This window comes from Helianthus annuus, chromosome 10 (genome assembly GCF_002127325.2).
Source record: "Helianthus annuus cultivar XRQ/B chromosome 10, HanXRQr2.0-SUNRISE, whole genome shotgun sequence".
Taxonomy (NCBI): domain Eukaryota; kingdom Viridiplantae; phylum Streptophyta; class Magnoliopsida; order Asterales; family Asteraceae; genus Helianthus; species Helianthus annuus.
This window is the reverse complement of record NC_035442.2, coordinates 175,378,158-175,394,178: the sequence shown is the minus strand read 5'-3', so window position 1 is coordinate 175,394,178 and position 16,021 is coordinate 175,378,158. Positions and strand designations below refer to the sequence as shown.

The following is a 16,021-nucleotide window of genomic DNA, read 5'->3' as shown; positions in this document are numbered from 1 at the left end:
TGTGTCCCCGGCAACGGCGCCAAAACTTGATGCGTGTGAAGTGTCGTATAGTTTTTAATGTATATTTTAAGCCCTTTAACACTTTTTAGCCAAGTTTTAAATTTATAAAACACGATATTTACTAACACTAAACACACATATGGGCAAGTGCACCCATCGTGAACGTAGTATAGTGTTGGTAAGATACCGAGGTCGTCCAAGGACACAAGTGCTTTTAATACCGGTTTATCCTCAACGTCTAATCAAATCAAAAGTTTAGAAAAAGATTTTAAACTAGAAAAATAAAAACTAAGTAAAATGCTGAAAATAAAAATAAAAATAAAACAGATAAACAAGATGAATCACTTGGATCCGACTCGTGTTTAGTGTAACCTTTGATTATTTCTGCACTTTTGCACTTTTTAAGAGATTATCTTAGTTATTGTAGTAGGCCCCTCTTTTGAAGGCGACGTTACCCTCAACCCAATAGTGTGAGTCAGCAAGGATACAATCCTAAAAGGTTGGATTATTGAAAGATAATTAATTAAGTTATTAATGCATAATGTGGTAGGACCCTCTTTTGAAGGTGACGTTACCCTCGGCTAAGTAGTCTGAGTCAGTAGGGATACTGTAACACCTCGAAATTTTGTGTCCAATAAAGTGTTGACACGTGTCATGAGTTTACACGTGGCATTTTATAATAAATAAAGGACTAAAGTTGACAAACCTTGAAAGTATGTAAATTCGAGGGTTATAAATGTCAACGGAGGGTAAATATACTGTATAGTAACCCTAAAGGATGCTCGTACCTTCAAACGAATAAATCATGGATCGTACGGAGCGAAACGCGGGAGAAAGTGAGAGATTACAAGCTACAGGGGTTAATTGTGTCAACATGTTTAATTTATACCTCTGAGTGACCCTTTGACGAACCCGAGGCTTTGTAACAGTAAAATACACTCACTAGAATATATTACATAAGTTCCGCGAAGTTCCGTTTTAAAACGAGAAAGTTATGATCAAATTCGTATGAGAGGGGTTAAAAGCGTCAACAATAAAAGTTAAGGCTTTTCGGATAGTAATTAAACTAACCGGGGACTTAACAATGCGGGTAAAAGTCACGAGGCCTTTAATTGTAATTAACCGAGGGCCAAATCGCAAAGTTACCCCTTCGAACCCGAAAGGTCAGGTTAATGATTACGAAAGATTCGGATAATCATTACAAAAGATTTAAAAATCTTGAAATTTAGGCCTCAGGCGGCCCGCCTGAGTGAAACAAGCAAGTTGAAGCGGGCCGCGAGCCACCTGTAGATACGTTTCCTGACATGAAGATCCAGGCGGCCCGCGTACATATGGCCTAAATCTAATGCGGGCCGCGTACAAGTCCCAGATGCAGAATTCTTGGACAGACTTGCTGTTTGAAGTTGTGAACGATCAAAAGGGCAATAAATGAAGCATGGGCGCCCTCTACTTGCCCCCTAGCACCCAGGGCCACCTGCTGGACATCCATGATTCTTTGTAGGATGAGTTGTGATGATCCTAAGCCTCATTTTTCACTATAAAAGCCAATGCATTGTGCATAAGTGAAACACACCTCAAAACTTACCTTCTGATCATTCCTGGAGCTCTCAAGCTTTCTTCTAACATCCTAAGTCGTGCACCAAGCTTCTGTAAGTATGCCAACCCTTTTATGGCTTAGTTTTTGCTTAGTTTAGCCTAAAGTCAATCCGTTGTAATTAACGATTGACTTTGCGATAAATCACGAATGGTCCAGTGGTTTGTCGAATCAAAGATAGTTATATGATGGTAATCATGTGGGAATTAAACCCCTAAAGGGCACCCTCTGATTCCCACTCTAACTAGTTCAAATATCGAGTCAAACGTGCTTAGAAAAAGTCAACAGAAATGTCATTTTGCGATTTCTTGCATAATCTGTAATGTAGATGATATGTAACCTGTTTGAACACTCATAAAACATGATAATAAGTTTATAAACTAGTCTAAGCTTGGAGCCGAAAGTCGCAAAAGTTTGACTTTTGCATTGACTTCAGTTCTGACCCGTTAAAGTTTGATTTAGATATGCCTTAGGACTCTCTTAGGACAAGGTTACATGATGGTATAACCCTCTATGACCGGTTCGTTGTTTGTCCGAGTCTTTTACACATTTCCGTTAAATGCTTAAAAGTTTGCCGTAACGCCCTTTATAAATTAAAACGAGAATTTCGGACAGGTAAACGAATCATAACCTTGGTTACTGATTTCTAAGCATGTCCCTAAAATTTCACGTCAATCCGAGGTCCAGAATAGGAGTTATGCTAAAAAGCGCAAATTGCGAAACTTTGGTAATTAAATAGCGCAATTAGCATAACGCCTACCTAAACCCGGATTTCGACACCAAACCTTTTACTCACTGATGTAAAATAATATTTTGGGATTTTTAAAGATTTTTAATTATTTTTAACCTGCTCATAACCTGCGGTTATGGCAACGGTTCGGTAAAACCGAATATACCCTTTTTGGCCATAACTTGAGTTCTACAAGGTCTTTTGACCCGATTCCAGTTGCTACTGATTTTAAATAATAAATAAAGTATTTTAGACTTTATAAACTGTTCGGAAAACTCAGATTTCCTGTAGAACTCATAAACCTCTTGTATACTCTTTAAAAAGACCAAAATACCCCTACGGGGCATAATATGAACTTAAACTCGTTACGGGCATTAGGGAAGGTATCCTACTGATACCACAACCTCTTTAAAGCATATTGACTTAGGAAAACAGTGTAGGACTCTTACGGTTACCCGTTACGCCTTTGCGCGCGCGGTTCGGCTTATGTAACTAGTTTACATAAATTAGCCGAAACGGGTCAAACCATATTGTTTTGACCCCAAAATACAGAGTATGATTATTATACCCATATAAAACAAGTCTTCAAACTTGTTGGGTCAAAATCACTCTCCATTCACGGTTTTCTCCTTTCACGCGATTAAACCGTAACTATCCTTTGAAACCGACCGGTCTAAGCTACGGCAAATATAAAGACCCGTTAGGATTCTAATAGGTTATTTTAAACCTTCGTTCCAGAATAGGAGACCAGTAAAAGCTATCTGTGATTTATTCAATTAAGGATTATACTTGCAAAGGTAAATACTTTTAACTTATTTTCCGTTATACGGGCTTGGGTTACGGTATATAAAATACCGCTTGGTCGGGCAATTGACCCCAACTCATTTGTAGTTGGGTATTATCAATGTGACCCGTTTAAAAACTTGTTTTGTTGGCTTAAAGCCTTTGGGAGCTTAATGACCATGTCCCGGATATCCTTGGCATCATTGTACAAAATGGCCACGACCTTGACATCCGGGTGTAGGCGTACACCCGGCATTGTGTCTATGATTTAAAGGTATAACCGTTGGTTACCCGCTACGGTTGTATGCTATGTGGTGTGTCTATTAATATTTAACCCGGACTAGATCCGGGCGACCGAACGCATAGTAAACATGTAATTCTTTACAAGATTATATATTTAAATAATTCTCCCAAGTTATAAAAGAATTTGTGCATTGTGCATTCAAATCAATTTTATTAAACATTTTACAAAAGTGTCGGTTGAATGTATTTACCAGTGTAAACTGACGTATTTTCCCCAAAAAGACTAAATGCAGGTACTAGGCGTAATTGGCTGGGATTTCTCCTTAGCATCACTAGAAGTCTCGCAAGCTTAAAATGCCTGAAGTCTGTTGAACAATACTTTTGTTATTATTATTAGATCCCCTGTGGATTATTATTTCAACAATGGTGATACATCGATATTACACTTGACGTTGAAATATATTATCTTTATTGCTTCCGATGTGCATTCATTTATATTGTGTGGTTTGACTATATTGTTGCCAACTACGTCACGGTAATCCCCCACCGGGCCCACCGGTGAGACACGTGGAAATCGGGGTGTGACAGGTTGGTATCAGAGCCAACACTGAGTGAATTAAACACTAGCCTTTGTGTTTAATCTCAGTTACACAATTGCACATACTTGAGTCTAGACAAGAACATAGGACAAATTCGAATTGTTATTCCAGTTTGTCTTTTTATTGTTTATTGTTATTTAAAGTTTTGAAAGCAGGAATATGCCACCTGCAATCAGACGAGGAAGAGGAGGAAGAGGCAGAGGAACGATCATTACTCACAATGATCACGAAGCTGGACCTTCGCACACGTGAGCTCCTTCCAGTACAAGGAGTGAAGAACCACAGAGACAAAGAAACCTTTTTGAACCTGCCAGACATTCTACCTCGCATAGCTCAACACCCTCATACCGCCATTCATTTGGACCAGATTCGGAAAATAATCCCAATAACCCTCAACCATCCTTTATACCTCTACAGCGATCTGCTTCGCACCGATCTTATGGCGATCCTTCACCTTTCTTCATAGGACAATTTAACCCGGCGGATTACGTCCAAGAACCTATAGGGTATAACCCTTTAGGACCAGAGGATCATTTCTCTGAAGACAATGCAGTGGATATGGATGAGGATACAGACCCCGTCGAGCCTGCAAGGGGTACTCCCAATCATCCAATCGAGATCTCTGATGGGTCATCCTTCCATGGAACACCCTATCAAGGTCCGGATAGTTACCAGGCGAGGTTCGACCAATGTAATTGGTACTTTACACCATCACATCATTACTCGCCTCATGACCAACAGCAACAACAGGATCCTTCTGAGGATTCGCGGTTTGTGGCCGTTACGCCACCACCACCGCCAACGGTTCAACAGTAATTCCAGATCCGCCAAGGCGTAGAAGATCAGGAGCACGGATGTCTACCCGAGGAGGGGAATTTCATTTCAGCACCCCTCGCCACTCGAGTGCTAGTCATTTTCCGTCAGTGCCTGAAGAAGAACCACAATTAGGGGAACCTTCTGGTCACCCTGCAGAGGTGAATTCTGCACCAGTTGCACCACCTCCGCCACCTTTCGGATATGACAATCCGATACCAGCGTATGGCGCTTCCACGGCATACAATCCGTTTGATCAGCCGACTCACACGCACTACAACTATAACTATGATGCCGATCCATATATGGTAGCGGCTAATTATAATGCCCTCCATGGAACCTCTTGGAGACCAGATTACTCAGCTCATGGGTATCCTATACCTCCTAGACCTCCGGTTCAGCAACCGTCGCAGCAGCCACGTTTTTCTCCACCGGAGCAAGAAGAAATACTCCACCGTTTAAACCGTGTGGAACGAGACTTCGAACAAGAACGCAAGAGTAATCGTGGATTTCTCAAGGGCTTAGCAAACCTGCTGAAAGGAAGGAAGAAACGAGACCATTAGTCTCCTTATGTAATGTTGTATTTGCAATTTAGTCCCTGCGTGGACATTTATCGTGTTTCAGTCCCTACGTGGACTTAACTTTATAGTCCCTGTGCAGACATCTATCTTGTGTTGGTCCCTGCGTGGACTTGTTTTTCTATAAACCTCTGCGTAGGTAGTTATTTAATTATAAAGTCCCGTTTAGGGCAGCGTGTAATCGTATTTGAAGTTATGGAATGTTATGTTATAAATTTCATTTTTGTTATTACTATATATGAAATAAATCAAAATCATTCCTTTTAAATTAAATCTGCCTAAATAAAGAATCTTAAGAGTGAAACCTAGCCAGGTGTCTTTATAAGATCCGGCCAAGATGGTAAGACCTGATTAAAAAGATTCAGAATTCCAGTTAACCTCTGTAATCATGTTAACGTTCATGGCAGATGTGATTCGTTAAAATCGCACGCGTCATTCTTATAAGAATCCTTCTAAGGATTTCAAAGCCCAAATTAATGACTTGAAAATCATGGGTTAAATCATCAATAAAGATGATAACTTATTAAACATCCAATAGCGATGTAGTGTCTACGGGCCAAACTTATTAAAACATCCATTAGTGATGTCATGCCTACGGGCCATAATTATTGTCATAATAAGGCAAAAGACAGTGGTGGTCTATGACTCCCTGTCAGAAAGGGTAAAAGGACTACGGTTCAAACCTTCATACCTTGATTCTCTGTAATCTCGGCTAATATTATAAAAACGTCCTCGTGACTAGGCTTTTGTGCCAATAACAATATTATTTGTAATTAGGATAAGTATGTTCAAATCCTAAATAAAAGTGAGTAACAAATTAACCAGATATGGTCTCTGTTACCATGGTTAATGAATTGCCATAAAAGACAATTCCATAATAAACTCCTAAATAAAATTTTCGTTATCTTCTGTAACAGATTCAAGTTACCATGGCTGATCCTAGTGGAGAAAATAGCCACTCGAAGGAAGACGAATATGATAACGCCCAAGTTCATCTGACGGGCGCAGAGTTGAAAGCTCTTGTCGATAACGCTGTAAAGGCAGCTCTGGATCGACAATAAGAGGAATATACTGAATCTCGGAGCAGAACCATATCCAAACCACACTCCAAGACGAAAACCCACACAAAATCTCACAGCAAACCGTTGTCCAAACCTAAAAAGGACGAGGATAATCACTCGTCCAATGAAAATAGTGTCCGTAAAGAAAGGGTGTATACTGATGCATCTCGTGCCAGAGGCTGCACCTACAAGTATTTTGTATCTTGTAAACCCCGAGACTTCACTGGGGAGAAAGGAGCGATCGATTGTATGACGTGGCTTGACGAGATGGACACCGTGGTGGATATCAGCGGCTGTGCAGAGAAGGATGTGGTAAAGTATGTGTCACAATCATTCAAGGGCGAGGCCCTGGCTTGGTGGAGGGCGTTGGTTCAGGCCTCGGGAAAGGCTGTGTTATACAGCATGACATGGGAGGAATTCATTTCTCTCATCAAGGAGAATTACTGCCCTCAACATGAGGTGGAAAAGATAGAATCCGATTTTCTATCATTGATCATGACAAACCTTGACTGCCAAGCTTACCTAACGAGCTTCAACACGATGTCCCGGTTGGTTCCATATCTGGTAACCCCGGAGCCAAAAAGAATCGCTCGTTTTATCGGTGGGTTAGCCCCCGAAATAAAGGCAAGCGTGAAGGCCTCTCGGCCGGCGACCTTTAGATCTGTAGCCGACATTTCCTTGTCCCTCACTCAGGACGCGGTCCGACAAAGAGCGCTGAGGAACAAGGAGGCTGAAAAGAGAAAGCGTGAAGACGATACTTCACGGAGGTCGGGCAAGAAGCACCGTGGGAACGGTGATAACAAGAGAGGGTCAGAGTCAAGGAAGGATGGGCAACAGTCTGGTGAGAAGCCCAAGTGCAAGAACTGCAAGAGACATCACTTTGGAAAGTGTAGGCTCGATTCAAACTCGCAGACTCAGTCGAAGTCGTATGCTTGCGGGTTGTGCAAGTCCGAGGACCACAAGACCGTGGATTGCAAGAAAATAAAGGATGCAACTTGCTACAACTGCAACGAGAAGGGGCACATTAAAAGCAGCTGCCCTAAATATGCTAAGAAGCCTGAAGAGGCCAAGAAGAACAATGCTAGAGTCTTCAGGATGGAGGCGAAAGAAGCAGTGCTGGATGATAACGTGATCACAGGTACTTTTCTCGTAAATGATATCTTTGCAAGAGTATATTCGGGCGCTGATAAGTCTTTCGTAGATCATAAATTTTGCAAATTGCTGAATATGCCTGTTAAAAGCTTAAATGTGAATTATGAGGTAGAGCTAGCAGATGGTACCATAGAAACCGTCTCCACTATGTTAGATGGATGTGTGATATCCATTAAGAACCACTCTTTTCCTCTATCTCTACTTCCCTTTAAATTTGCCGGTTTTGACCTGGTATTGGGTATGGACTGGTTATCTCACAACCAGGCCCAAATCGTCTGCAACAGAAAGCAAGTGGTGATAAAGACTCCGTCTGGTGAATCGCTTACCATTCGGGGAGATACCCAGTACGGATTGCCTAAGCAAGTGACTATGCTCAAAGCTTCAAAATGTCTAAAGAAAGGTTGTGTCATCTACATGGAACAGGTGATTATTGAAGAGCCTAAACCGAAGATAGAAGACATTCCCGTCATTTCGGAATATCCAGAAGTTTTCCCTGAAGATCTACCTGGTTTGCCACCAGATAGACAAGTGGAATTCAGGATCGATATCATCCCTGGAGCAGCACCTATTGCTAGAGCACCTTACAGGCTAGCACCAACCGAAATGAAGGAGTTGAGGACCCAGCTGGATGAACTGCTAGCTAAAGGTTTCATCAAACCCAGTTCGTCTCCATGGGGAGCACCTGTCCTGTTTGTTAAGAAGAAGGACGGATCGATGCGTCTGTGCATCGATTATCGCGAACTTAATAAGGTCACGATAAAGAATATATATCCCTTGCCGAGGATCGACGATTTGTTCGATTAGTTACAAGGGGCAAGTTATTTCTCGAAGATTGACTTGAGGTCAGGCTACCATCAACTAAAAGTCAGAGATGAAGACGTACATAAAACAACATTTAGGACTCGCTACGGTCACTACGAGTTCCTAGTGATGCCTTTTGGGCTCACAAATGCACCGGCTGCGTTCATGGATCTCATGAATCGCGTCTGCAAGCCGTACTTAGATAAATTCATCATCGTTTTCATCGACGACATTCTTATCTACTCTAAGAACCAAGCTGACCATGAGAAACACCTTCGTTGTATTCTCAAACTGCTACATCATGAGAAACTCTATGCTAGATTCTCCAAGTGCAAATTCTGGCTACGAGAAGTCCAATTTCTAGGACACGTTGTCAGCGAACGTGGTATCCAGGTGGATCCCGCTAAAGTTAAAGCTGTCATGAATTGGCAAGAGCCAAAGACGCCTACAGAGATTCGTAGTTTCCTAGGATTAGCAGGATACTACCGGCGATTCATTGAGAATTTTTCAAGGATTGCTGCGCCCTTAACTTCCCTGACCAAGAAGAAGATAAAATTTGTTTGGGGCCCTAAGCAGCAAGAGTCATTTGATGTTCTAAAGCAAAAGCTGAGCAACGCTCCTGTGTTGACATTACCTGAAGGTACCGAGGAATTCGTAGTTTACTGCGACGCATCACACATTGGCATGGGATGTGTGCTCATGCAGAAAGGCAAAGTTATTGCCTATGCTTTGAGACAGTTAAAGGTGCACGAGAAGAATTACACCACCCATGACTTGGAGCTGGGTGCCGTTGTGTTCGCACTAAAACTGTGGAGGCATTACCTGTACGGTATCAAGTTTGTGATCTATTCGGATCATAAGAGCCTTCAACACCTATTTAATCAGAAGGAGTTAAACATGAGGCAACGCCGTTGGATGGAAACTTTAAATGATTATGATTGTGAAATCAGATATCATCCCGGCAAGGCGAATGTAGTCGCTGATGCCCTGAGTAGGAAGGAAAGGGTGAAACCCATTCGAATCAATGCCAAGAGCATTGAAGTGAAGAATAATTTAATTGAAAGGTTGTTAGCTGCACAGCGAGAGGCTGTGTTGGAAGCTAACTATCCTAAAGAGAAGCTAGGAGTAACTGAGGAGCAGTTAACTCTTAGCAAAGACGGAATTTTACAATTGAATGGGCGAATATGGGTTCCTATCTATGGAGGACTACGGGATGTTATCCTCCAGGAAGCCCATAGTTCCAAATATTCTGTCCATCCTGGAGCAGATAAAATGTATCAGGATCTAAAGGCAAATTATTGGTGGATAGGCTTGAAAAAGTCTGTAGCCGCTTATGTAGCAAAATGCTTAACTTGTGCGCAAGTCAAGGCTGAGCATCAAAAGCCATCTGGCTTGCTACAACAGCCTGAACTTCCTGAATGGAAGTGGGAATGTGTAACTATGGATTTTATTAACAAGTTACCCAAGACGAGGAAAGGAAATGACACAATATGGGTTATAGTCGATAGACTGACTAAGTCAGCTCATTTCTTACCCATCAAGGAGACTTATAGCTCCGACATGTTAGCCCAGCTATACGTTGATAAGATTGTAGCCTTACATGGCATACCTGTGTCTATTATCTCCGATAGAGATACTAGATACACGTCTCATTTCTGGAAAAGTTTCTAGCAATCTTTGGGCACACGTCTGAATTTTAGTACGGCTTACCATCCCCAGACAGACGGTAAAAGTGAGCGTACTATTCAAACGTTGGAAGACATGCTACATGCATGTGCTATCGATTTAGGTGGTAGTTGGGATAAGAACCTACCACTAATCGAATTCTCCTAGAACAATAGCTACCATACCAGCATTAAGGCTGCGCCTTTCGAGGCATTATACGGTAGAAGGTGTAGATCGCCTGTTTGTTGGGCGGAAGTTGGAGATGTCCAATTGTCTGGACCAGAGATAGTTTTCGAAACGACGGACAAGATTGTCCAGATTCGAGACCGTCTCAAAGCTGCCCGAGATAGGCAGAAGAGTTACGCGGATCCAAAGCGTAAAGATTTTCACTTCGAAGTAGGTGAAAAAGTGTTACTTAAAGTATCACCCTGGAAGGGGGTGATGCGTTTCGGTAAGAAAGGCAAACTAAGCCCGAGATACATAGGACCTTTCGAGGTTATCGAACGGGTCGGGTCAGTTGCCTATAAGCTAAACCGTTCCCTTAACCCCCGACCAGGTAGCCAACATATCTCTATATAGACCGTGGAAATATGAATGGTGAAAATCTTTTATTTTATATAGACAGTAAAATAATGTCAAGACACCATGGACAAACGATAAGGAAGACTCACCTTCAACATAAGAAACTAGTTATTAAAGTCATTAATACATAACCAAATAAAAAGTGCGAAAAGATTAAAAATAAAAGGTATTACACTAGACACTTGTCTTCACCAAGTGATGTAAGAGACTTAGGCAAACATGGCCTTTGATTGTCAAGAACTCTTACGATCAATCTTGGATCCCGAGACTACTCACACACTCTATGATGGAAGATGGATGATGGTGGTGGATGTGGGTTGTGATGGTGGTGGTGGGTGGGTGAAGTGTGAGAGAGGTGGTTTGCCAAGGGATGGTTTGCAAATGAGCCAAGCACCCCTATTTATAGTCTGCACAAAAGCCCGGACACGGCCCCGTGTCCACCTATCTTCTCTTTCTTCATTAATTGCAGTTTGTCTGCATTAGTTGACCACTCCCCCGTGTCCGCTAGGCACGACCCCGTGTGCAGAAGCATATCTGTACTATCAAGATTTCCTCAGATTCTGCGAATCTTAGAGTTGACCACAGCCCCGTGTCCACTGGTCACGACCCCGTGGTGGGTGATAGAAGCTTCTACAACTTTGTCTTTTCTGCAGACACTTGGGCACGCCCCCGTGCTCAGTGAGCTCGGGGCGTGTTCAGCCTTCTGTTCTCTTGTTTTTGCTTGGGAAGATGCTGTCGGGGGGTCGGGCATGCCACGTTTGTTCCTTTTCTTGTATTTATGTTAGATTTAGCTGCCTTTTTGCTTCTTTTGTTCATTTGAGCTCATTTAATCCTGAAAATACAAAAGGAAGACAAAAACACTGTTAGACCCTTAATCACGTTTTGATTAAAACGCCCTTGATGGGTATGTTGGGCGAACAATCTTAAAAGTAGACTATAAGGAAGCTATTCGATTAGTGTAATGGTTATGGTCAAGTGTGAAAATGTGGAGTATGGTTTTGTATGTCATAAACCACTTAATGTGTAAATACCCATAACGGGTCAAAATAAGCTTTTGAGCGATAATGCGCTAAGAGTAGGCAAGACATCCAAGAATTCAATCCTTTATGATAAATAATGTTGATATTAAAAGGCTTATGAGGAGTCGAGGTTAAATAGCCAGATTATTTCTAATAAATGCAAGAACGGGTCAAAACTTGTAAAAAGGTTAAGAATTTTCTTAATCCGGGTATGGGTTTTCAAGTTTATATGATAGATTGTGAATTTACAAGCATGTAGGAAGAACGGGAGGTTAAACGGACAATCGGGTTAAAAGTTATGCGAGTTTTAGTGTGTTTGAACGATAAAAACAACACAGCATGAAAACCAGCATTTGAGAGGCCGTCGCCGACGCCCCCTAGGGCCGTCGCCGACGCCTCATGCAAAACTAGTTTTCTCCGACGCTCTAATTTGCTGTCTACGGACCCTCACCCGACGGACAAAACTAGAGGGCGTCGCCGACGGTCCGATGAGGCGTCGGCGACGGTGCCTCTGTTCCTGATTTCTGTTTTCGCCGTTTCGCGCTCTCGGGTGATCTTGTTTTCGACCCGTTGCTTCGTAAAGTTTCCAAAGGGCTTCGTAAACTTTGTTAGACTTAAGAAAGCACCAACCTTATTAAATAGGTAACTAAGAACTCAAGTTCATGTGAGGGTGTGGATCTATAAACAATTAAATTATGTGGTCGAATGTGTTAGAGCGTGTTATACGGGTGAGAAGATAAAACTCGTTCATAAGGATGCTTATAGATAAATTATTGCGCGTGAATAAAGTACAAAATTGAAGGTGGTTGGGTGAGTATGACTCGAATGCTCGTATGGAGGCATATGATTGTAGAGTGTAAGAGTTAGTTACCAATGTTTATGTGAAGATGTAAGTTTTCAATACGTTGGGGAATAAGCGTTGCTAACTGTTTTGCTTTCGAGAATGGTCTTTGAAATGCAGGTATGTAAGAAGACTATGTGATCATTAGTTACTATGAAATTGTTTAAAGTGTATAGTGTTACCATTTCACTAACATGTTGGTTATATATGGTGAACGCAGGTTAGTCAGATCATTATTATTACCATGGGAGATAAGTGGACAACGATCGAGTTGAAGACCATGGATTGTACGGGGAAGTGGCGATATAGATGTAATTATATGTTAATGTAGTTTTTGGTCTATAATTTGTAACGCCCCAAAATTCAAATTATCTAGTTGTTAATATGTTAGCACGTTTAAAAAAAAAAGAAACAGAATAACTAGGTTATTAAACCTAGTTAAAAGTTTGGTTAAAATAAATAAGGATAAGAAATCTAGTTATATAATGAATAGGTTACAAACATGAGGGGTGGTTTTTGAATAAATAGAAAGATTATATATAAAATAAAATAAAAAAAACCCCAACTACCCATATCTGGGCGTGGAACGATCGAACAGAAAGGAGAAAGAAAGGGGTGAAACCCTAATTCATGAGCAGACCTTCAAATTGAAAAGGGAATTGAAGCCTAGTTGAATGCATGAACTAAGAATGATGATCCTCTAAGCATACCCAACATCAAGTAAGTCGAAATTTTCAATTTTGTGATGTTTGATTTTGTGGGTCTAGTGTAATTCGGGTATGTAATGCAAAAATTGGTATGAATAATGGTTGCTATGGTTGCTAAAACATCAAGAGATGTTAAATTTTGAATATGAGCATGGATTAGGCAAAACCCACTTGTATGTTAAAAGATGGTTAAAAAGTTGTGAAATTCTACTTGCAATTTAGATAAATGTTGATGATATTATGATTAATAGGTGATTTAGAACAATATGCATATGGCTAGGGTGGCAAATTGTGAAGTTGGGATTGCTTATGTGAATCAATGGGTGAACTAGTATCATCATGTAGAATATCAATCTTGCTTGAATTTGATGAGAATGAAGAATTATAGTGAAACCCATTTGTGCTAGTTGTATGGTGGAATCTAATAATTTTATGTTAGTGAAATTTATGTGAAATTGAAGTATGAATGTATGTTGGTTGGAATTCATGTTGAAATTGGTCATGGTTGAAGATGATTATGTGAATTGGTTGAATTCATGTATTAAGAGCTTGTACAATGTGTTTATAATGTTGTATGCACACCAAGCGTTTGATGAAATGCTTGAATCATTAGCTAATGCACACATACATTCACGCATGTGTAGTTTCAATGTGGTTCATGTTCTATGTAAGAATTTGTGAGAATTATTGTATCATATGGTCTTTGACATGTTTATGATGCTTAGCATAAATTGTGAACATGAATTGATGATTTAAAGTCGAGATTTAGTTCATAATTCCAAAGATTTACAAAGCTGATTGGAAGTAATTATTGTTGCGCACCTGTTTTGAAAAATTCGTATAAAATCAACCGTAGCTCGGTTTAAGGCATATGATATATCGTTGAAAAGGTTGTTTCGCATATTACATTTCATATTTGGTCATAAGAGGCTGGTTATGAGATTTAGTGGGTCAAAACAGCATGAAAAGTTAGTAAATTCGTTTTGACAGCAAGCTGTTTGGAAGCATTTCATCTTCTGTGCTGATTTTGTAAAAATCATATAAAATCATAGGAATGTCCGATTGTTACGATCTTTATATGCTTAGAAAGATCTCTGAGTGTAGATCATTTCATATTTGAACATGAAGAACTGAATCAGAAGATAAATGGGTTAAAATGTGTCGTGAACAGCTGCTGCGCAGAAAGTTGCTGCACAAATTTTAGTATAAATATTCAGTAAAAATAGTTGTATTGTTATGCACACTTGTATGAATCATGAACTACTGATTTTAATAAATTATTAGTAAGTTATTTGATTGTTTTAAGTGTCTAAAACACTTACCAACTAGTTTATGCATATAATTGCACCAACGGGTCGAAACGGGTTGTTGATAGAAAATAGTAGAATGGATGTGTAAAAAACCAAGGTGTTAAGAAATGGTATGAAATGTTTAACATATGAAGCAAGTTGCCTAACTTAGAAAAGGTTATCATTCTAAGTATGAAATTTTGAAAGAATAACGAACATGATGTAAATACATAATTATGCATGCTAGAAGCTCATGTATGACTGTTGTGATGATGGAATGATAAATTGTTAGATTGATTAGCATTGTAGTATTATGATACATGTTGAACTCGTTAAGCGATTGACACGTGAATAGAAGTGTGATTAGTGATGCGTATGATTATGTATACTAACTATTGAATGGATGTAATGGAATGAGATACTAGGAACGTGTCAAGGAGAGGTCAAGCATAGGAGGATAACGGATCAAGATAAGGCAAGGTGACAAATACACTTATTGGAGTACTCGAGGTAAGTGAATTTCGATTCACTTTTTAGTAGGTTTAATAGATTTTAATACTTATGTTTACGAAACATCATGAAAGAACATGTAATAATCAGAAGTACAAAGCCAATAATGCCTCATTATTGAAGAAGGTTGTATTTAAGCCGAAAGTAAATTGGTGGGTTTAAACGGGTCGAATTTTATATGCATATGTTGCGTAATGTAATGAAATTCGTTATGGTTAAGACCTTGGGTAAGAATTTTTAGTCATTATGTAAGGGGAACATTTCCCGGACCATTAGGAACAAGTTTTATATGATTCGGTTGTCGGTTAGTGAATGAACGGATTGTTTCGTGTTAGTGTAGGAAATTTTATAAGTATATGTGTATAGGAATCCAAAGGGCACGTGGGTTGAATCATGGATTGTCTATACTATGTAAAGTTGTGAATGTGACATTCCGGCATAAACCTACATGTAAAAGAAGCTTGTGTATATATTCGTGATTAATTGATTGTGCGTAGGAAGGAACATTGGCATGTATGAAGGTACGCATGTATATATATAAGTGTATATATATATGTATGTATGTATGATAATAAGTACGTAAGTGTGAATGTATGTGTGAATGAATGTTCAATGCTTAAGACATATGCATGAACGTTATCAAAGTGTTCGAGTATTTATGGTTACTAATGATGTGCGTTGAGTTGGAATGTAATGTAGTTATGGGATCGTTGGCTTCATGAAGAAATGGAGCTGGATTTGGATAAGAGTATTAAGAAAGTGCTTGGACAATTCCACGACTACTTTATAGAATGCTCTACGAAACTCTATTATATAATTTAATGTTGTATGGTATGTTAATGACTAATGGTTTGGTTGTACGTGGTGTCCACAGGTATCGCTTGGGTTTTCTCTACATTTATTGAAGTGAAGCGGACTTAGTTCGAGTTGAGAGCAAGGATTGTACGGGGTAGAATGGTCACATAGTGTAACTCATATAGGTTTTGAAGTATTAATGTTATAAAACATTATAAATCCGTTTTAATGAATATATGGTATTTCGCATTTGAACCTT

At 39.9% G+C, this 16,021-nt stretch overlaps 1 long non-coding RNA gene across 1 annotated transcript; it reads left to right on the top strand.

Annotated features, from left to right (window-relative positions):
- Positions 1–13,028: 13,028 nt before the first annotated feature.
- LOC110886718 lies at positions 13,029–16,021 on the top strand. Its single transcript, XR_002562945.2, has 3 exons — positions 13,029–13,181; positions 14,883–15,715; positions 15,842–16,021. It is a non-coding gene; the product is annotated as an uncharacterized LOC110886718 (long non-coding RNA).